The sequence below is a fragment of the Delphinus delphis genome, chromosome 5, assembly GCF_949987515.2.
Source record: "Delphinus delphis chromosome 5, mDelDel1.2, whole genome shotgun sequence".
Taxonomy (NCBI): domain Eukaryota; kingdom Metazoa; phylum Chordata; class Mammalia; order Artiodactyla; family Delphinidae; genus Delphinus; species Delphinus delphis.
Genome location: NC_082687.1, coordinates 75,425,607 through 75,447,761, shown reverse-complemented (window position 1 = coordinate 75,447,761; position 22,155 = coordinate 75,425,607). Strand labels below are relative to the sequence as shown.

Genomic DNA, 22,155 nt, shown 5'->3' with positions numbered 1-22,155 from the left:
CACCAGGGAAGCCCTGAGTATGTTTTTTTGTTTTTTGCTTTGAGTATATTTGAGTAAAAGGATAGACATAAGAGCATATACTATATGATTTCATTTTAAAGGTTTTCAAAAGATGACTTTCAAAGTCTTTGTTCAAAGCATGCATTAACAGTGTCTTAGAAAATGTGTTGAATGTTAAAGTTGAAAGAGACCTTAGATCTAGGTCAAAAACTTCATCTATAAGATCAGGAAACTGAGGCCTAGAGAGATTGATTGTTGCTCAGTGACTCAGATCTGGTTAATGGTGAACTTCACCCAAGCTTTTGGCATACCAGTTTACTCCAACCATTATATATGGTTGCTTTATGGGACTATACTTTTCATAAACAATATAAAAGCTGAATGCTAATAAAACTAAGTACAACAGTGGGTGACAGTTCAATATTGAGTATTGTATTTAAATATATTTTGCTTTTCTCTCTTACTGTGAGAAAAGTCTGCCAGGAGGCAGAGATACTTACTTCCCCAAGCATGATGTAGTGAGTTTAGCTTAGTGATTAAGAGTGTGGGCTTTGGAATTAGATCAGCGTTCAGTCCTGGCTTTTCTGCTTAATACCTACAGCACTGACTGTTTCAGCTTTCTTATCTGTAAATAGGGAGATCAAGAGAGGCTTTACAGTGCTTAGAACAGTGCTTGGAACATTCAGTAAATGGATAGCTGCTAAGATGTCAAAATTAACTGTACTTTCATACTCTGCTTATTGTTGTCCTTGGACCATAAAGGTTTCCTTCAATGGTTTAGTGATAGCTCTACGGGAATTTGCCTCCAGAAAAGGCTTAATAGCATGATGAGGGACTTTAGTACTTCTGATATTGTTTCTTTGTGTGCAAATAACCTTTGGGGGCTGGTGGCCAAGGGGAATACAAAAGAATGTATGTGGGCTTTGTTCTGAAGATGTTGGTTAGTCTTTCTTTAGGAGACAGTTATAAATTGGAGAGAAGTTTGTGTTAAAATGACCTTTCTGAGTGAAAAAGAAGTAAATTATTTGGGAGCCTTTCATATAATATGGAGTAATGGGATTATTTTGGACTTCTTGACATGGCTCTGGTCTCCTTTAACTGGACCATGGAATCCATATGCTAATCCTCTGGTGTGTAATCTTGAATTCCTTTGTAAAATCCCTATTTTAAAGTTGGGTCTTGGAAACTAGAAAGTCGTGGTCACATCCATGTGACATCTGTCGTATGTTCTGTTATGTAATTCTGAAAAGGTGAGACAAGTTCATTTCATTCAAAACCCTTGTCCTTTTCCTCCCTTAGTTCTTTACTTTTACTGCAAATTTAACATTTATTTATTTTGGCTGCTCCGGGTCTTAGTTGTGGCACGTCATCTTTAGTTGCGGCATGTGGACTACTTAGTTGTGGCATGCATGCGGGATCTGGTTCCCCGGCCAGGGATTGAACCCGGGCCCCCTGCACTGGGAGCATGGAGTCTTACCCACTGGACCACCAGGGAAGTGCCTTTACTGCAAATTTAAAACAGTAACTACCTGTAGTTGAATGTCTACTATCCGATATTTTATATATATCATAGCCTTATGAGATGGGTGTTATTCTTGTTTTATGGATTAGAAAGTTGCAGCTCTGAAGAAATTAAATAAGTTTCCTCAGTGTCGAGTAACTTGGTGGAACAGGGGTTTAAAACCAGGTCTCTGACTCTGTTTACTGGTTATGGTGGAAAGAATAGAGTATAATCATATCTGCTGCTTGCTTCCTATCCATTATCTTTAAAGATGTTTAAAAAAATTATATTTTAGACTTAGAAGTTAAGAAATAATATATGAACACCTTTATATCCATGGTCCAGATTTAATAGATCTTAACTCATACTGGGTTTAGCCCTTCCTCCACCTCCCCAAGAAATAAAACAAAACATACAGACAAAGCTCATTCTGTTCTCTTTCCTTCTTTAAGTAACCACTATGCTGGGGTTGAGTATATCCCCCCATTCATATTTTTGTTTTTACTATTGATAAACACAGTATTTTTGAGTGTAAAATCACTTTTTAGTATTTTAAACTTAAAAAAATTTTTTTTTCATAGATGGTTTATAATATTCTACATCTCCTGCAACTTTTCTTTTCAGCGTTGTTTTTTGAGATTTATCTGTGACGATGCATATGCTCTAGTTCTTCAATTTTATTTTTTTTAATTTTTTTTTTTTTTAGTTCTTCAGTTTTAAACTACAGTTGACCCTTGACCAACATGGGTTTGAACTGCATGAATCTATTTATATGTGGATTTTTTTCCATAGTAAATACTGCAGTACTACACAATCCACTGTTGATTGAATGTGAAGATGTGGAGGAACTGGGTATATGGAGGGCCAACTATAAGTTATACTTGGATTTTTGTCTGAGCAGGGGGTCGGTATCCCTAACCCCCCTCGTTGTTCAAGTGTCTACTATGTAGAGTATTTCGTGTCACAGTTTTAAAAATTCATCCTCTTATTGATGGCGCATAGTTCCAACTTTTAGAGATTATAAAAAAGGATGCATTGAACATTATTATAGTTGTTTTCTTGGGCACATAAGGGTTTTATAGGAAGTAGACTTTCAGGATCTGAGTGTATTTGCATCTTCTACATGACTTGATATTGCATCATTATTCTCCCAATGATTGTATCAATTTACACTTGCTCTAGAAGTAAGAATTCTAGGGACCTGACATTTGGAAGGTTTAGATTTTTGTCAGTCTGATGGATATGAAATGATAGCTTATTTTAATTTTCATTTTCCTTGTCAGTAGAGATATTAAGCATGTTTTTGTGTTTATTGGCCATAAGGCTTTCTTTTGTAAAATTAGTGTTTGCATTCCTTACCCTTTTTTTTTTTTTTTTTTTTTTTTTTTTTTTTTTTGTGGTACGCGGGCCTCTCACTGTTGTGGCCTCTCCCATCGCGGAGCACAGGCTCTGGACGTGCAGGCTTAGCAGCCATGGCTGACGGGCCCAGCCGCTTTGCGGCATGTGGGATCTTCCTGGACCGGGGCACGAACCCGTGTCCGCCGCATCGGCAGGCGGACTCCCAACCACTGCGCCACCAGGGAAGCCCCATAAAACTTTTCACTGTATTTTTAAAAAATATTTATTTATTTATTTTGCTGCACTGGGGTCTTAGTTGTGGCACGTGGCATTTTCGTTGTCGCATGCAGGATCTTTTAGTTGCAGCATTCAGGCTCTAGTTCCCTGGCCAGGGATCAAACCTGGGCCCCCTGCATTGGGAGCGACGAGTCTTAACTGCAGGATCACCAGGGAAGTCCCTCATCCTGTATATATTTAAGTGCACAATTTCAGTGGCATTAAGTGTGTTCACATTGTTGTACAACCAATACCACCATCCATCTCCAAGACTTTGCTTTTTGTAAAATTGAAACTCTGTACCCATTAAACACTAACTCCTTACTTCTCAATGCTCAACCCCTGGCAGTTACCATTCTGTTTTCTTTCTCTATGAATTTGATTATTATACATTATTTGTTCTGCTGGCTTATTTCACTTAATTTTATTGTATCTTTGATCTTACTGAGTTTACTTCTAAAGTAGCCAAATTTGTCTGTCTTTTCCTATATGGTGTGGTTTTTGTATTTTGTTTAAGGAATCTTTTCCTACTCTGGTTATCATAAAGATATTCTCCTGTATTTGGTTCTTAAAAGTTAATTCATTCCTTAACTTCTGTACTCAGGTTTCTTCTGTCTCTATCATATCATATTGAAACTACTTTTTCAGGCATTACCAATATCTTCTAAATTGTGAAACAAAAAGTAACTTTTCAGCAATTGTCCATTTTGTACCTCTTTCTTCCACATTTCCAATTCCATCTTAGAGCTTTCCCCTTTCGGTTACTCTGATACGACTTTTCTGGTTTTTCTTCAACTTCTCTTACTGTCCTTTGTAAGTTACTGATTGCGTCGTCCTCCATCATCCATTTATCTCCTGAGTCTTTGTTTCCGCTTTTGCGTTGTTTGTGAATCATCTTAGGTCAGGTTTTCATTTCTCAGATAGACTATTTATATTAAAATAGTTTGCTTATTTACATTTAGTTCTCTGCCTTTGGTCTGTCCCAACTTCTAATTCAACTGGCGCCATGCCACTGGATTTAATTTTTTTTTTTTTAACTTTCCAAAGAAGTGCCTTTATTACAGGGTTTAGGAAAGGAAAAAAGCTCTAGAAAAAGGAAATTTCCAAAATAGGTCTTCAGCAAGGGTGGGTGCAGTGACAAGTCCAGGCTGGAGTCTTGATCTCACTAGAGGTCACTTCCAGGTTGTGAGGACGGTTGTCCTGGAGTCTCTCGATCGGCCCCCTCTGGGCCCCAGCGACTGGCCCGGTGGACTTCTCAGCCCTTGGTCAGCCTTGTCGCCTTGTGCCAGCTCCTCGTCATACAGAATTTCATAATTGCCAAGGACTTCCTTTGGGGGTGACTTGTTTCATTTACAGTCTGGAATTTCAACGTTAGGGACCGCGATGTTGAGGGTGTCATTAATCAGGTTATACTTAAGGATTTGGTCGTTGGCAGTGCTGGAAGTGAGGGATGGGGAGCATTCACCTCGATCAGCCAGGGCTTCAGCTTGTCGTTGATGATGATGTCGTAGCCGTAGCACTCAAAGCAGTGTTTGTCGTTGTTCATCATGGGTGCCACGGCCTTCAGGGACTGCATGAAGATCCAGTGGATCTCGTTGAACAGCTTGCTGGTCACCTCCTTGCCTCAGATGCTCTCCAGGTAGAGCCACAGGTTGTTCACGGTCCACGTGCCCCCGTGCCCCCGTGGATGTGGTTGTAGTCCTCCCCTTGTTTCTGAATGGCAACGTTGGTGAGATGAACAAACATGTTATCCAGCTCACTGGTACTCGGGGTGTATTTTACTGTGCAAAAGCAGCAAAATCCAAGTTTATGCATGTAGTAGCGCAGTGGGCGGTACGTAGACACCAGAATATACAAGCGCAGGTCAAACTTCCTGCCGCTGATTAGTAACGGGTTGTTAATGTACAGAGAGATCACGTAGGCTTCCTTGGTACTGAGTCATGAACGAAGATGTTTTGCTGTCCCAGGACCACTTTTTGATTTGTGAGAGCTTGTTGATCAGAAAGATGCCCTTTCCCTGAGCTTTGCCACAAGGTTTCATGATCCAGGTGCTAGAAGGGCTTTTCCTGAACTCCACGAACAGGTTGTAGTCGGCGGGCAGCATGTAGGTGACAGGGACGAAGTCCAGGTAGAGGTGTTTCCCACTTTCGTCCTTCTCTGCTAAAGGACTCCCTTTCTTCTCCAGCTCTTTCCAGTATCTCTTGATGGTTTTCACCATCAGATCCTTCTGCATCAGTTCATAGTGGTTCGGGAAATGGTTGACTATTTGATCATTTGAGAGCTGGTAGCCAGTTTTGACACTAAAAACATTGCGGATGGTTTGCTTGCTCTTCCAGTAAAAATTCCAGTTCTCGTTTTCTGTCACTTGGACCCATCCTGTCTTTTCAGAGTTATTTATCAGCAATGACTTCTTTTTTTTTTTTTTTTTTTGAGGTACGTGGGCCTCTCACTGTTGTGGCCTCTCCTGTTGCAGAGCACAGGCTCCGGACGCGCAGGCTCAGCGGCCATGGCTCACGGGCCCAGCCGCTCCGCGGCATGTGGGATCTTCCCGGACTGGGGCACGAACCCGTGTCCCCTGCATCGGCAGGCGGACTCTCAACCACTGCGCCACCAGGGAAGCCCAGCGATGACTTCTTGATATCAGTGACTCATTTCACTTTTCCTGCCATAATCCATAGGTACTTAAGGAGCCAGTGGGAACGTCCAACTTCTCTTCAGTTTCACCCAGTTTTGACTTGGATTCTCATCTGATGTCAGATTGTTTTCCTGTGATTTCCTCCTGTGGGGCTCACAGCGCGGAGGAACGCCCAGGAGCGCAGAGGACGGTGGCCCCGCACCGCGGCCCAGCCCTGCCTCCCTGGATTTAATTTTGTCATTTTCCTTTACATTGTCTACGCCCTATTGCATGAAGTCAAAACCTTTTTACTGTTGTTCTAGCCTACCTTTCCTTATTTCCTGTCAAGTCTCAACTTAAGTTGTATGCCTGAACATACCTCAGACCCTCACTCTCCCTCCAGCCTTTAGCTATATTGAGTTGTTCTGTCTGCTTGGAATAAGTCCTTAACCTCCTTTCTTTGCCTTTTGAAAAACTTATTTCTTTTTTTCCTTTTTTAAAATTTATTTATTTGTTTTTGGCTGCAGTGGGTCTTTGTTGCTGCACGTGGGCTTTCTCTAGTTGTGGCGCGTGGGCTTTCTCTAGTTGTGGCGAGCGGGGGCTACTCTTCATTGCGGTGCGCGGGCTTCTCATTGCAGTGGCTTCTCTTGTGGAGCACGGGCTCTAGGTGCGAGGGCTTCAGTAGTTGTGGCTCATGGGCTCTAGAGTGCAGGCTCAGTAGTTGTGGTGCACGGGCTTAGTTGCTCTGTAGCATGTGGGGTCTTCCCGGACCAGGGCTCAAACCCGTGTTCCCTACATTGGCACTGCACCATCAGGGAGTCCCTGATAAGCTTTTCTTGAACCCACAGTTTACTTTTTTTCCTCCAGTATCACTTTGTTGGGGTTTTTTTTTAGAGCAGTTATTATATTTTGGGTAATTGTATATATGTCTTTTTGCTCCTGCTAGATCATTGGGCTCCTTGAGGATTCTTATTCATCTTTTTCTCTTCAGCATCCAGTATGGTGCCTGAAATGTAATAGGCTTAGTAACATTTAAAGTATGCCACACCTGCCCCCCCCCCACCCAAATCTTTGATAGGTGTCTAATCTTTTGGAGCTATTGCTGAAAGTGCTCTTTGCCTAGGTTTAGGACAGGTCTGTGTTACTCTGTTCATTATTTTTAGTCTTTGTGTGATTGTGGATTTTTCTAGTGATTACAAATGCAGGGCTAACTAGCATATGTAGCCATTTCTCTCAAGTGACTGTGGAGTGCTTTACTTTTAGGTTTCTTTGTTTCATGTGAACCATCCTATTTGGGATTGGTGTACTTAGTTGTGGGTTGTCTGATACTATTGCTTTTCAGCAGTGATATAAAACACTTTGTGCTTCATTTTTCTTAAATCATTCTGTACTAGTTCCTTTATTTTTAAAATATATGTATAGAATATACTGCAGTTTATGCATCTGTGCATTGGATATTTGGTTATTTCCAGTTTCTTGCTGGTACAAATGTGCAAGAATTTAGTGTGTATTGCTAGATGAGATTTTAGAAGGTTATATATGTCAGACTTTTTTTTAACGTCTCTTGGCTTGGTCATACTTTGACTATATCCTTAGGTGTTTACTTACGTGCTTTATCTCCATCTGTCTGATGGAACTGTGAATGTGTGTCATTGAGGACATAGACCTGTCTTACTGATTTTTCCATCCTCCATTGCTTAGCACATTGCCTGGTGAGCAGGAGGCATTTGTTTTCCTGAATGAGGTTCAGTATTTCTTAAGCTCCAGGGAGCTAATCCCCAAGCACTATGAAAGTAATACCTTTCATCCTGCTTCTGGTACTAGGAAGAATTGAATATGTTGATAAAGGTGGCCGCCAGTGAAGTTGGGTTTCTGTTCATAATGTAGTCAGGTCCTGAATTGGGATGGTATACTGTCCAAGCCCAAAACTGGGGAAATAAGATGGTGGGAAGAGAATCTTTTTTGCTTTATTTTGTAGTTTTCCCCTTTGAAGATCTCAGGGGGCATCTATTTAGTATTATATATGACATCATCTGTATCCTATGGTTTAGTTTAAACTCTTTAGTTAACTCTACATTTTTCTTCATTTATTCAACAAATATTTATTGAATGCCACCTGTGTTTGTTAATAAGCTAGACATGGTCCATGCTGTTATGGAGTAAATTATGGTCCAGTAAGATGGTGAGACATTGAACAGCTAGTTATGTTTGTTGAGTTTAAGTAAGGAGAACTGTGAGGGTGAGGTAACCTAAACTCAGGGAAAGAGTTCCTTGGGAATAACCCTTAAACTAATACTTGGGAGGATAAATTGGAATTAACTTAGTCATATATTAGGATGATCAACTCTTACATGCACATAGAAAGCTAATAATTATATAGTCAAGAATGTAAACCATTTAATTGCTTTTCTCTTTTAAATAAATAGTCAAAATTCTGTGAATATAAAAGTAAGAAACTTATTAAACTTTGAAAAATACCGGGAACTATATTATAAAGTAAAAATTATCGGTAATCTCACTCCCAGAGATAATTCTTTTCTTTAAAAAATGTTTGTCTATGAAATATTTCACATATACAGAGATACATCTTAATTTTGGTTTTCCTTTCTTTTTATCTATTTATGTACATATATATACATATTTAGAGTTTTTTGGGGTGGGGGAGCATTGAATACAATTCCCATGGGACTTTAAACCGAAATCTGTAATTTTTAATCATTTGAAGTTGTTTTTCCCTATTAGACTCCAAGCTTCTCAAGGGTAGGCATCATGGCTCATCCATCTTTGTATTATCAGTACCAAGAGCTCTTTAACAGATATTTGAGGACTCTCTCTATGGTAGGCACCATGATATGTGTTGGGGATATAGTAATGAGTGGGATAAGGGAAGACAGACAAATAAGTAATAAATGCAGTGCAGAGCTGTATAATAATATTGTCCAGATGAAATTAATTGGTTGTTTTTGATTGGGTGTTCAGAAAAGGCTTATCCTAGAATTGTAAACTTAAATTGAGATCTGAATGATAAAAGCACGTCACTGGGGAAGAACAGTCCAGATCAGAGGAAACTGTTAGTGTAAAAGCTCTAAAGTGGGAATGAATTTGCTGTGTGTAAGCAACCAAAAGGAGGTTGTTGTGGCTGGAGTATTGTGGGTGAGGGAGGAGAATGGTGCAAGATGAAGTTGGAGATGTAGGTGTGAGCCAGATCACACACAAGCCATTTGAGGATTTAAAGCAAACGACAGAATTCGTGTTTTTAAAAGATCACTTTGGCTGCTGTGGGGAATGAATTGACCCTGAAGATAGTGAGGAAACGTTTACTACTTAAAGGTTGAGTTTTGCTGGATGTAACAAAAGAAACAGTAGTAGTGATTGAAATAAATACGAAAAGTCTGGAGGGGAAGTATCCCAAAGTTGTTTGGTTAGGGGCTTTATAGTGTTAATAATCTACTTCTAACTTTCAGGTTACTATTCTTAGGAGTTTGACCCTTGTCCCTAAACTCTCAGAATGGCTATCAGAGGACCAGGCAGCCTATCTGAATTGTAAAAAGGGAAAGGCACCAGGCACCGCCAGCTGAGTTCACTCCCTTTAAAAGAGATATCTGAGGTTCCATTCAGTAACCTCTCTTTTTATTTTTTTATTCACCACAGTGTCATAATCACTTCTTGGTTTAAGGTAGGCTAGGAAATGTTTATTAGCTGAGCACATTGCTCCCCAATTAAAATGAGGGTTTTGTTAGTAAGGAAGGAGAAGGAAATTTGTTAGGCACTTCCCATGTGGGGTTGGGGATAGGAGGCAGGAATGAACTCGGGAAGCCTTTCTAGGTAGCCTAGGCAAGAGATGATTGTAGCTTGGGGTTAGGGTGGAATAGAGGAGGCTTAAGAGAAGTGTTTGGGTTATGTTTTAAGAGTGGAGTCACCAGAGCTTGCTGATGGTGTAGAGAAATAATGAAGAAGCTGGAAAAACACCTAGATTTTTGTCTTTGCAACTAGATGGATGGTGGTGCTAATTTCTGAGTTGAGGAGTGGGAAGAGCACACTGGAGGTGGGGAGGATAAGAATTTAAGCAGTTGTTATGTGAGTCTGGAGGTTAGATCTGAAGAGAGATTTGGCATCATACATACATAGATGGTATAATTTGATGCTTAGACTGGGTAACTTAACTCTAGGAGAATTTGGTTAGAAAAGGAGGGGTCTAGGACAAAATCTGGTTTTTGTCCTGGTTCTGTAGCACATGTTGAAGTTGAATTGACGAGAACCAGCAAAGGAGAGCATGGTGTCATTGAAGCCAAGAGAAGACAGAGTTCCAAGAAGAAGGTGGTCAACTTTGTCATGCTGCTTAAATGGGAGAAATGACCGTTGAATTTGCAGTGTGATCATTGTGACCTTGACTGGAATATTTTCATTGGAATGGTGTGCATGTGTTATTGGGGTGGATTGTTAAGAGGAATGAGATGAGGAACTGGCAACTATGGTCAACTTTTTAAAGGAGTTTTGCTTTTACAGGGAAGGAGAGAAGAGGGGGAGCTGGAGAAGACCATGGCTTCAGAGATCTTTAAAAAAAAATTTCTAGTAGATATTAGAGTATGTTTGTATGTTGATGGATGGGAGAAATTGATTATGCTAGAGAGAGGAGTAACTGAAGGTGCAAAGTCCTTGAGAAGAACAGGGGGTGGTGTTCCTAACATAAGTGGAAGGATTAATCTTTAATAGGAGCAGAGACACTTAGGGCAATGTTAAGTTTCTATTTGGGATTTGTGGTTTTCACTTGAACATCAGACCACTTAATGGTGGTTGTTCCCTGCTCCCTCCCCCAGCAGTGCTGCTTGGGGCAGACACAGGAAGTTTTTTTAAATTTTTTTTTTAGTTTATTGGAGAATGAGTTTAATTAGCATTAGGGCTTTGCCATATGAGTACACTGCAGGAAGAAAGGTATCAAGGTTGTCAAGAGTATTTGCAAGGGAGTGATTATAATGAATGCCCAAGGAATCTAAACTGGCTAAGCAGGAAGTGAGGACCTTAAAGGTGACTGATAATGAGGGAGAGTCAGGGAGAGTGGTTCTGTTTTGATGAAGCCAGCTAATAGCTGGGTTTGGAGTACCAAAGTGAATTTATTTGATCCACGGAGGTTGGGAATCTGAGAAACTTGAAGTGGATTTCGGAGAAGGTGCAGGTTTAGGTAACGACAAAATCAAGAGTATGACTATGGGGATAAGCGCTTACAGTCTGTTAGTATTTGTCGGGAACACAGGCATTCTTAATCCTGTTTCCTTGCTCTTCTATGAGAATTGAGAAGAAATGTACAAAGATGACAAATTAGGCAACAGTCTCTCATCAACCACAGATAGCTGTTGATATAAACATCCTTTTAATCAAATCAAGATCTTTGTATGTATATTGTTTTATATCTTTTTCCTCTTAATATATCTTGTGTTTTCTTCAGGGCATTAAATATTCTTTTTAAATATTTAGTGTTTAACTTGAGTATTAGAATTAAATAGTATTTATATATTAATATTTAGTAGTGCCTGACTAAACCATTCTTTTGTCAAATATTTATAAGTTGTTTCTATTTTTTCTTGTTATAGCCTTTCCTGCTGAAAGGCATATCTTTACATAATACTTTTTTTTTAAATAAATTTATTTATTTTTGGCTGCATTGGGTCTTCGTTGCTGTGCATGGGCTTTATCTAGTTGCGGCGAGCGAGGGCTACTCTTCATTGCGGTGTGCGGGCTTCTCATTGCGGTGGCTTCTCTTGTTGTGGCTTCTCTTGTTGTGGAGCACCGGCTCTAGGCGCACGGGCTTCAGTAGTTGTGGTTCGCGGGCTCTAGAGCGCAGGCCCAGTAGTTGTGGCGCACAGGCTTAGTTGCTCCGCGGCATGTGAGATCTTCCCAGACGAGGGATTGAACCTGTGTCCCATGCATTGGCAGGCGGATTCTTAACCCGCTGCGCCACCAGGGACGTCCCATAATACTTTTTTTTTTTTTGCGGTACGTGGGCCTCTTACTGTTGTGGCCTCTCCCGTTGTGGAGCACAGGCTCTGGACGCACAGGCTCAGCGGCCATGGCTCACGGGCCCAGCCGCTCCGCAGCATGTGGGATCTTCCCGGACCGGGGCACGAACCCGTGTCCCCTGCATCGGCAGGTGGACTCTCAACCACTGCGCCACCAGGGAAGCCCCCATAATACTTTTTAATCTGAGTTTATTTCCCTAAGATAGATTACTGGAAGAAAATTACTAGGTCATAGTATCTGAACTTATGACCAAGGTGTTTTCTAGAAAGTTGGGTGTAAATTGCTCTAGCACTGGCACTGTATGAGGCAGCCCATTTCATCATATTCTTACCATTAATACAACCTTTTTTTAAAAGTCAGATAGAAAAATTAACTGTTCCATTTTATCTGTTTAACTTTTTTTTTTTGAAAAACATTGTTTATTTAGATAAACATTTGACCAAGCCCTAGTTTATCCAGTGAACTTGAGCAAGTTCTATGAAATAGACATTCTATGGGCAAGTAAGTGGCAGAAAAAATAAAACAAATAATTCATTTAACTTTTTATTAAGAAAATTTTCAAGTGGAAGAGTTGAAAGAACGTATGCTTCTGTCATCACTGCCTAGATTCAACAATTGTTAATGCTGCTGTTATGAAGATAATTCACTACCAAAAGCTGAGCATGCATCTCCTCTAAATAGCATTCTTTTACATAACCAGAGTATCATTATTCTACGTAAGAAAATTGTTAATTCCTTAGTATCGAATATTCATATTTTTCCATATCTCCCATGTTACTTAAAAAAATGTCTTTTATAGTTTTTTGGATTTTTGTTTTGAAGGATCCGCTTAAGGTTTACACATTGCATATGAATGTAGTTTTTTTGTTTGTTTGTTTGGGGGTTTTTTTTTGGCTTGCGGGATTTGGTTCCTCAGCCAGGGATTGAACCCTGGTAATGGCAGTGAAAGCGCTGAGTCTTAGCCAGGGGATTCCCTGAATGTAGTTTTTAGTCTTTTAAAATTTATGATGGTTCTCCTGCACACACCTCCATTTTTAATCCTGGAGATTTCCTCATGGTGATGCTTTAATTTGTATTTCTTACAAACTGGGAGTTCAGGTATAAAGGTTTGACTGGATTATCAGGTTAAACATTTTTGGCAAGACTCCAAGTGTAATGTCAGTACTTCATATTGAATTATGTTAATATATGTGTAATATCAGGTTTTCTCACTGTTCGTGATGTCGGGTCAATTGTGTAATCACTTGATTAAGGTGAGAGCCACAAGATCTCTTTGTGAAGGTACGTTTTATTCCTTTTGCAGTTCGCAAGTAAACTGAAGTTAATGCTTTGGTCCTTTGCAAATATCTTACTCTTTAGTATCCTTTCACCTGAAAAGGATCATCATCCATTGATTTTCCTAATTGTCAACTTCATATTTACCTAGCTAGAATTCTTCTAGAAAGAAGAGCTTTCCATCATTAACTGGGATGAAAATTGTTTATTATCAGAGTATAGATTTGGTTTAATAGTCACCTCCTATGGCAACAAATGATTTTCCTCTTTCTCTTTTTTTAAAATTTTTTAATTTATTATTTTTGGCTGCATTGGGTCTTCGTTGCTGCATGTGGGCTTTCTCTCGTTGTGGCGAGCGGCGCTTCTCATTGCGGTGGCTTCTCTTGTTGCAGAGCACGGGCTCTAGGCGTGCGGGCTTCAGTAGTTGCAGCACAAGGGCTTCAGTAGTTGCAGCACGTGGGCTTCAGTAGTTGTGGGCTCTAGAATGCAGGCTCAGTAGTTGTGGCGCACGGATGTAACTGCTCTGCGGCATGTGGGATCTTCCCGGACCAGGGATTGAACCCATGTCCCCTGCACTGGCAGGCAGATTCTTAACCACTTTGCCACCAGAGAAGTCCCCTTTTCTCATTTTTTAATCAGTGTGTGGATGTCTTAGCCCATGCTGCCACAGCAAATCACCATAGACTGGGTGGCATAAACAAATTCATTTTCTCACAGTTTTGGAGGCAGGGGACATCAAGTCATAGCTGTGAAAGTAATTTGAGATTGGTTTCTGTTTGAAATTATTGTGGTTAAAATACGTTTATGGGGGCTTCCCTGGGGCGCAGTGGTTGAGAGTCCGTCTGCCGATGCAGGGGACACGGGTTCGTGCCCCGGTCCGGGAGGATCCCGCGTGCCGCGGAGCGGCTGGGCCCATGATCCATGGCCGCTGGACCTGCGCGTCCGGAGCCTGTGCTCCACAACGGGAGAGGCCGCAACAGTGAGAGGCCCGCTTACCGCAAAAAAAAAAAAAAAAAAAAGTTTATGCAAAATAAATTTGTCTATGTTTGATTTTATAAAAGAGTTTGTGTTTAGATGGAAGGATTACTATAAGTAGTAGCAGTGATGGCAAATATTCTTATCCCTTTTTTTAAGGAAAACATAGTTTTGCCTCAGTTTTAGATATATATCCTTTGTTACTTTAACATCTGTATTTGTCAAATAAAGGCATTTCCAAATACCTTTTTGATAAAATTTTTCATGGAATTGTATTCTTGAATTCTTGGAATAAACCCCTCTTGGTCATAGTGAATAGTACTTAAGTTTGTTATGGTATGTTAACCAAGATTTTGTTGAGAATTGTGTATCTTTTTAGTGAGACTAACCTGTGTTTGTTCAGAATTGTGCTGGCTGAGTTTGGGGGATCAAAGCCATTGTTTGTCCTATAAAACGTGTTTGTAATCATTCTGTCCCTTTCATTGTTTTGAAACAGTGTGGGATCATTTTTTGTAAAGTGGAATGTATGTTTGAGAACCAGGTGGCTTTTTAGAGAGTGGTTGCTAAATTTTTGTCAGTTTCGGTATTAAAAAAAAATCTCTTGGGACTTCCCTGGCGGTCCAGTGGTTAAGACTTCGCATTCCAATGCAGGGGGGTGTGGGTTCAATCCCTGATCGGGGGAGGTAAGATCCCACATGCCTTATGGCCAAAAAACCAAAACATAAAACAGAAGCAGTATTATAACAAATTCAATAAAGACTTTAAAAACGGTCCACATCAAAAAAAAATCTCTTATTTAATATATTACATTTCACTTATTATTTATAATCTGTTTTTAATGTGTAGTAAACACAGGATATGGTTTATCTCTTTTTTTGGTTTATCTCGTTTTTTTAAAGGTTTTTAAAAATTTTATTTATTTATTTATTTCTACCTTTTTTTTTTTTTTTGGCTGCATCCGGTCTTCATTGTGGCATTCGTTATGGCACTTGGGCTTCTCTCTAGTTGTGGTGCACAGGCTCCAGGGTGTGCAGGCGCAGTAGTTGTGATACGTGGGCTTAGTTTCTCCACGGCATGTGGGATCTTGGTTCCCCAACCAGGGATCAAACCCACGTCCCCTGCATTGGAAGGTGGATTCTTTACCACTGGACTACAAGGGAAGTCCCAGTTTATCTCGTTTTTTAGTTTCCTTTCTCTTTCCTGCCTTTAGTTTACTTATTCTGTATTTTATCAGTTGAGCCCATGACTTTTTGGTTTTATTTTATTTTATTTCATTGAGTCACTGGTTCCATCGTTTTTCTTCCTTTTTGTTTGGTTCAGTTGTTTAGTTTTTTTTTTTCCTTTTTGCTGTCAGTAGTTTGAACCCTTTAAAATTCCTTCTTAAATTTTCTTAGGTGACATAGGAGTTTGGAAGGTTAAAAGAAAAGTTGTTTTAAATTACTTAAGGGTACAGAGTCTCATTGTTAAAATTTTTCAATTAACAGAAATACACAGAGTAAAAGTTTTAGTTACCCATCCACCCTTTCCTTCCTTCCTTCCCTCAATCCTAATCCTGTCTTTCAGAAGGAACCTTTAATAATTTTTTCTATGCATCTACATATTCAGAAAACATAGGAACTTCTAGTTTGTCGACTGAAAAAAAATACACAGCCTAGAAGTTGAGAATTACATTTTGTTTGGCGGGTTTTCCAAGGACTTAAGCCTGGAAGATAGCCTCTCAGATTGCTCTGAGGAACTGGTCCAAAGAGGTAAGGGAGGAGCCAGGACTTACAGGAGTTTTGCAACAAAAACCAGGTAGTCGGAACATCAAAAGATTACCATTAATTAAAGAAAACCAGACATCTCAGGGTAATGAATTTAACACTTTTCTATGTATGGGAAGATGGGAGAGTTTGGACTCATTGAAATCGTTCCTTTGATATGCACCTTAACTATTTAGGGCCTGTATGTATCCTGCTTTTTTCCATCGTGAGTCCCCTAAGGGTACACTGTCAGGACTGGGTGCAGTGGCTGAATGCTAGATGGCTGCAACATCCTTTGTTTACGGATACTGCAAGCAGTATTTTTTGTCTACAAGTTTATGAACTTTCATAAATACAAACGAGTACAGACACACTAAAAGTTATTTTAGCTCTGTGTGATGATAGATGTTGTAAAGGAAAGCTTGTGCAGAATCACAAGACTTTTGAAAAAGAGATCTAAGAACAGCCTTCTGACACCTGATTAGTTGGTAAGAGAGTTTTATATAGTCCTTTAGATTTTGACAAGAGAATGCCATTAACTGATAAAAATTTAAAATAAGTTTTTATTTTGTAGTGTTTTATTATGATATTTCTGAAGAAATTACTTGAGTATTTTTGTTTTTGTTTTTTTTGCGGTACGCGGGCCTCTCACTGTTGTGGCCTCTCCCGTTGCGGAGCACAGGCTCCGGTCGCGCAGGCTCAGCGGCCATGGCTCACGGGCCCAGCCGCTCCGCGGCATGTGGGATCCTCCCAGACTGGGGCACTAACCCGTGTCCCCTGCATCGGCAGGCAGACTCTCAACCACTGCGCCACCAGGGAAGCCCTGGATTTTGATTTTAAGATACATGGTGACACATTTGAAGAGTTCAGCAACGTGTAAATTTATTGTTGGAATTGGTAACTTTGTGCTTCCATTTTATGTTTATCTTCATTTTTATTTGCATAAACTTTAACAAACAACTTTCAACTTTGACAGAATGCCTTTCATTTCCATGAACTAATTAAACTTCTAGTTATTTAGATATATTAATATTATTTAACAGTTAATATTCTAATATTTTTGTCTCTCAAACTTTTTATTTTAAGCCTCTGTTGTGTCTGTGGATATGGTAATTGATTGACAAATAATTTTGGATCCTCCAGGTCTAGGAAATACTTTAGTGGCCCAAGGATAATTTTCATCTTGCCTTTTCTTTATTCGGGAATTTTAAAGCATATCTAGGTTATCTTGTCTCTATAGCTTCACATATAAATGTCTTTGATATTCTCAGCATGTATTAATATCTTTAAAAATATATTCTTACACAGAAGTACCATTATTACATCTAACAGATTAACCAAAACATGTCGATATCATGTAATAAAGTCCATATTCAGATTTCTCCAGTTGTCTCAGAAACATGCAAAGGCTGTTTTTCATTTTTACAATCTTTTTAGTTTTTATTCTGCAAATTTGTGTAGTTGGTAATCATAGAATAAATACTTTCTGTTCTATTTTTTTCTTTACATATCGTGAACACTTGAATGTTTAGTACTCATTTTTTTAACTTGAAGACTTAGAAAAGAAAAATAGCTGTCATGTTCACAGCAAAATTGAGAGGAACGTACAGAGATTTCCCGTATACCTCCTGCCCCCACACATGCATAGCCTTCCCCATTATCAACATCCCCCACCAACATATATATCTTTTACAGTGGTTGAATCTACATTGATATGTCATAATCACCCAAAGTCCATAGTTTACCTTAGGGTTCACTCTTGGTATTGTTTATTCTGTGAGTTTGGACAAATGTATAATGACATGTATTTATCATTATAGTATTGTACAGAGTATTTTTACTGCCCTAAAAATCCTCTGTGCTCTGCCTGTTCATCCTTCCCTCTCTCAAAACACTGACAACCACTGATTTTTTAACTGTCTCCATAGTTTTGCTTTTCCAGAACGTTATAGAGTTGGGATTGTGTAATATATAGCCTTTTCAGATTTGCTTGTTTCACTTGATAATGTGTATTTAAGTTTTCTCCGTGTCTCTTCATGGCTTGATAATTATTTTTATTGCTGTATAATATTTCATTGGATGTAACAGCTTGTTTATCCATTCTCCTGTTAAACAACATCTTGTTGGCTTCCACGTTTTGGCAATCATGAATAAAGCTGCTATAAACATCTGTGTGCAGGTTTTTGTGTGGGCATAACTTTTCACATCCCTTTGGTAATTACCAAGGAGTGTGATTGCTGGATCATATGGTAAGAGTATGTTTAGTTTTTTAAGAAACTGCCAAACTGTCTTCCACAGTGGCTGTATAATTTTCTATTCCCACTAGTAATGAATGAGAGTGCCTGTTGCTCCACAACCTTGTCAGCATTTGCTCTTGTCAGTGTGCTGGATTTGTGCCATTCTAATAGGTGTGTAGCAGTATCTCACTTTAATTTGCATTTCCCCATGACTTGACTGGGGTGTCTTTTCATATGCTTATTTGCCATCTGTGTGTCTTCTTTGGTGAGGTGTCTGTTTGGGTCTTTGGCCTTTTTTTAAAAAAAAATAAATTTATTTATTTATTTTGGCTGTGTTGGGGCTTTGTTGCTGTGCGCAGGCTTTTCTCTAGTTGCGGTGAGCAGGGGCTACTTTTCGTTCAGGTGCGCGGGCTTCTCATTGTGGTGGCTTCTCTTGTTGTGGAGCATGGGCTCTAGGTGTGTGGGTTTCAGTAGTTGTGGCTTGAGGGCTCTAGAGCGCAGGCTCGGTAGTTGTGACGCACGGGCATAGTTGCTCCGTGGAATGTGGGATCTTCCCGGACCAGGGCTCGAACCCATGTCCCCTGCATTGGTAGGTGGATTCTTAACCACTGCACCACCAGGGAAGTCCCTTTGATCCATTTTTTTTTTTTAAATCTTTTGAGGAACCTCCATACTGTTTTCCATAGTGGCTGCGGCCAATTTATATTCCCACCAACAGTGCACAAAGGTTCCCTTTTCGCACGTCCTTACCAACACTTGTTATTTATTCTCTTTTTGATAATAGTTGTAGAATGCATAAATTTATTTTTATTTTTATTTTGCGGTACGCGGGCCTCTCACTGTTGTGGCCTCTCCCATTGCGGAGCACAGGCTCCGGACGCGCAGGCTCAGCGGCCATGGCTCACGCCCCCAGCCGCTCCACGTCATGTGGGATCCTCCCGGACCGGGGCACGAACCCGTGTCCCCCACATCGGCAGGCGGACTCTCAACCACTGCGCCACCAGGGAAGCCCGCTTTGGCCCATCTTTAAATTAGGTTGTTATCTTATTGTTGAAGTTTAAGAGTTTTTTGTGTATTTTGGATAACAGTCCTTTATCGGATATTTCTTTTGCAGGTATAGTCTCTCAGTCTGTGGCTTGTCTTCGCTCTCTTGACATTGTCTTTTGCAGAACAGTTTTTTATTTTAATGAAGTCCTACTTAACAGTTATTTCTTTCATGAATTGTTCCTTTGGTGTTGTATCTTAAAAAATCATAGTCATACCCATGCTTTATACTTTTATATATTATATTTATGTTTGTGATCCATTTTGAGTTAATTTTTGTGAATGGTGTAAGGTCTGTGCCTAGGGTGTGGTTTTTTTTTGTTGTTGTTGTTTTTTGCGGGATCTCAGTTCTCACACCAGCGATTGAACCCAGGCCATGGCAGCAAAAGCTGAAATCCTCACCATTAGGCCACCAGGGAATTTCCTGCATGTGTATATCTTATTGTTTCAGCACTGTTGTTGAAAAGACTGTCTTTGCTCCATTGTATTGCCTTTGCTGTTTTTTTTAAATATCAGTTGACTGTATTTATGTGGGTCTCTTTCTGGGCTGTCTATTCTATTGCATTGACTTATTTGTTAAATCTTTGGCCAATATTACATTGTCTTGAGGTCTGTAACTTTATAGTAAGTATTGAAATTGGGTAGTGTCCTTTATTTTTTTGGTTCTTCTTTGATATCATTCATCAGGGTTTTGTAGTTTTCCTCATATAGGTTTTGCACATATTTTGTTAGATTTATACGTATTTTTTTCTTTTTTTAATTTCTGATGTTAATGTAAGTGGTATTATGTTTTTATTATTATTATTTTTGAGGTATGCGGGCCTCTCACTGTTGTGGCCCTCTCCCGTTGCAGAGCACAGGCTCTGGATGCACAGGCTCAGCGACCATGGCTCATGGGCCCAGCCGCTCCGCAGCATGCGGGATCTTCCTGGACGGGGGCACGATCCCATGTCCCCTGCATTGGCAGGCGGACTCTCAACCACTGCGCCACCAGGGAAGCCCCGGTATTATGTTTTTAATTTCAAATTCTGCTTGTTTACTCCTGGTATGTAGGACGGCAGTTGACTTTTGTATGTTAACCGTGTATCCTGCAACCTTCGTATCATCACTTACTTGTTCTAGGAATTACTCTGTTCTTTCAGATTTTCTACAGAGATGATTATTTCAAACAAAGACAGTTTTATTTTTTCCTTCCCAATATGTACACCTTTTATTTCCTTTTCTTGTTTTATTACATTGGCTTGAACTTCAAGTATGATGTTGAAAAGGAGTGGCAAGAGGGGATATCCTCACATTGTACCCGATCTTACTGGGAAAGTGTTGAGTTTCTCACCAATTAGTATGATGTTCGTTGTAGCTTTTTTGCAGATATTCTTTATCAAGTTGAGAGAGTTTCACTCTATTCCTGACTTACGGAGAGTTTTTATTGTGAATGAGTGTTAGATTTCATCACATGGTTTTCCTGCACCTTTTGATATGATCATGTGGTTTTTGTTTTTTAGCCTGTTGATTGGTTGGATTACACTAATTCTATTTTTGAATGTTGAACCAGCCTTGTATATACCTGGGATTAAATCCCACTTGGTGGGGATATATGTATACATATAGCTGATTCACTTTGTTATACAGCAGAAACTAACACAACATTGTAAAGCAATTATACTCCAATAAAGATGTTAAAAAAAATCCCAGTTGATTGTGGTGTATAATTTTTATATGTTATTGGAATCAATTTGCTAATATTTTGTTGACGATTTTTGCATCCCTGTTCATGAGAGATATTGGTCTGTAGTTTTCCTTTCATCTGTGTTTGTCTCCTTTTAGTATTAGGGTAATGCTGGCCTCACAGAAAGAATTAGGAAGTATTTTGCAACTATTCTGTGAAAGAGATTGTAGGGAATTTCTTCCATAAATGTTTGGTAGAATTCATCTTTGACACCATCTGGGGCTGGTGCTTTTTGTTTTGGAAAGTTATTAATTATTCAACTTCCTTAATAAATACAGTCCTTATTCAGAGTATCTATTTGTTTTTGTTTTGACGGAGTGTGTCTTTCAGAGAATCAGTCCACTACATCTAGGTTATCAAATATGTGAGCATAATCATTCGCAGTACTCTTTTATTCCTTTGTCTGTGGGATTAGTAGAGATGGCCTCTTTCATTTCTGATATTTAGTAATTTGTGTCTTGGCTCTTTTTTGTTGTTGTTGTTAACCTGTCTAGAGGCCCATCAATATACTTGATTGTTTCAAAGGACCAGCTTTTGGTTTGGTTGATTTTCCTTTGTGTTTTCAATTTCATTGATTTCTGCTCTAATTTTTATTTTTATTTTTTTAGGCCGCACTGTGCGGCATGTGGGATCTTAGTTCCCCAACCAGGGATTGAACCTGTGCCCCAGGGAAGTCCCTCTGCTCTAATCTTTAAATTAATTTTTCTTTTGCTTCCTTTGTATTTAATTTTTTCTTTTTCTAGTTCTGTAAGGTAGAATCTTAGATTATTGGTTTTTTCTTCTTTTCTAATACATGCATTCGGTGTGAATTTTGCTCTAAGCACTATACTTCATGAAATCCCACAAATTCTGTTAAGTTGTACTTTTGTTTTCAAAGTTGGAAATGTTAAAAAATTTCTCTTAATATGTCTTATTTCACTCATGTGTTATTTAGAACTGTGTTGTTTAGTATTTTGAGGTTTTCCTGCTATCTTTCTGTTATTGATTTCTAGTTTAACTCCATTGTGGTCTGAAAGCACGCTTTGTATGATTTCTGTTCTTCTGAATTTGTAAGGTGTGTTTTGTGGCCCCAAATATGGTTTACCTGGTAAATATTCTGTGTGACCTTGAGAAGAATGTGTATCTTGCTGTTGGATGAAATAGTCTATGGTTATCAATTAGATCCAGTTTGTTGGTGCTAATTAGTTCAGCTGTGTCCTTACTGTCTTTCTGCCTGTGGATCTGTCAAATACTGGCAGAGGAGTGTTTTAGTCTTTTGCTGTAATACTGGACTCATCTAACTCTCTTTGTAGTTCTATTGCTTTTGCCTTATGTATTTTGAAACTCTGTTGTTACGCTCATACAGTTTAAGTTTTTTGTTGTTTTTGTTTTGTGTTTTTGGCCATGCCGAGCGGCTTGCGGGATCTTAGTTC

General features: G+C 39.4%; 1 protein-coding gene and 1 pseudogene across 2 annotated transcripts in view; one reads left to right on the top strand and one right to left on the bottom strand.

Moving 5' to 3' along the window:
• The window catches only part of UBE2K (ubiquitin conjugating enzyme E2 K), an 82,249-nt gene that overhangs the window by 5,784 nt on the left and 54,310 nt on the right, over positions 1 to 22,155 (top strand). The gene's annotated exons all lie outside the window — the stretch shown is intronic.
• LOC132425655 (polyglutamylase complex subunit TTLL1 pseudogene) lies at positions 3,007 to 7,352 on the bottom strand (annotated as a pseudogene).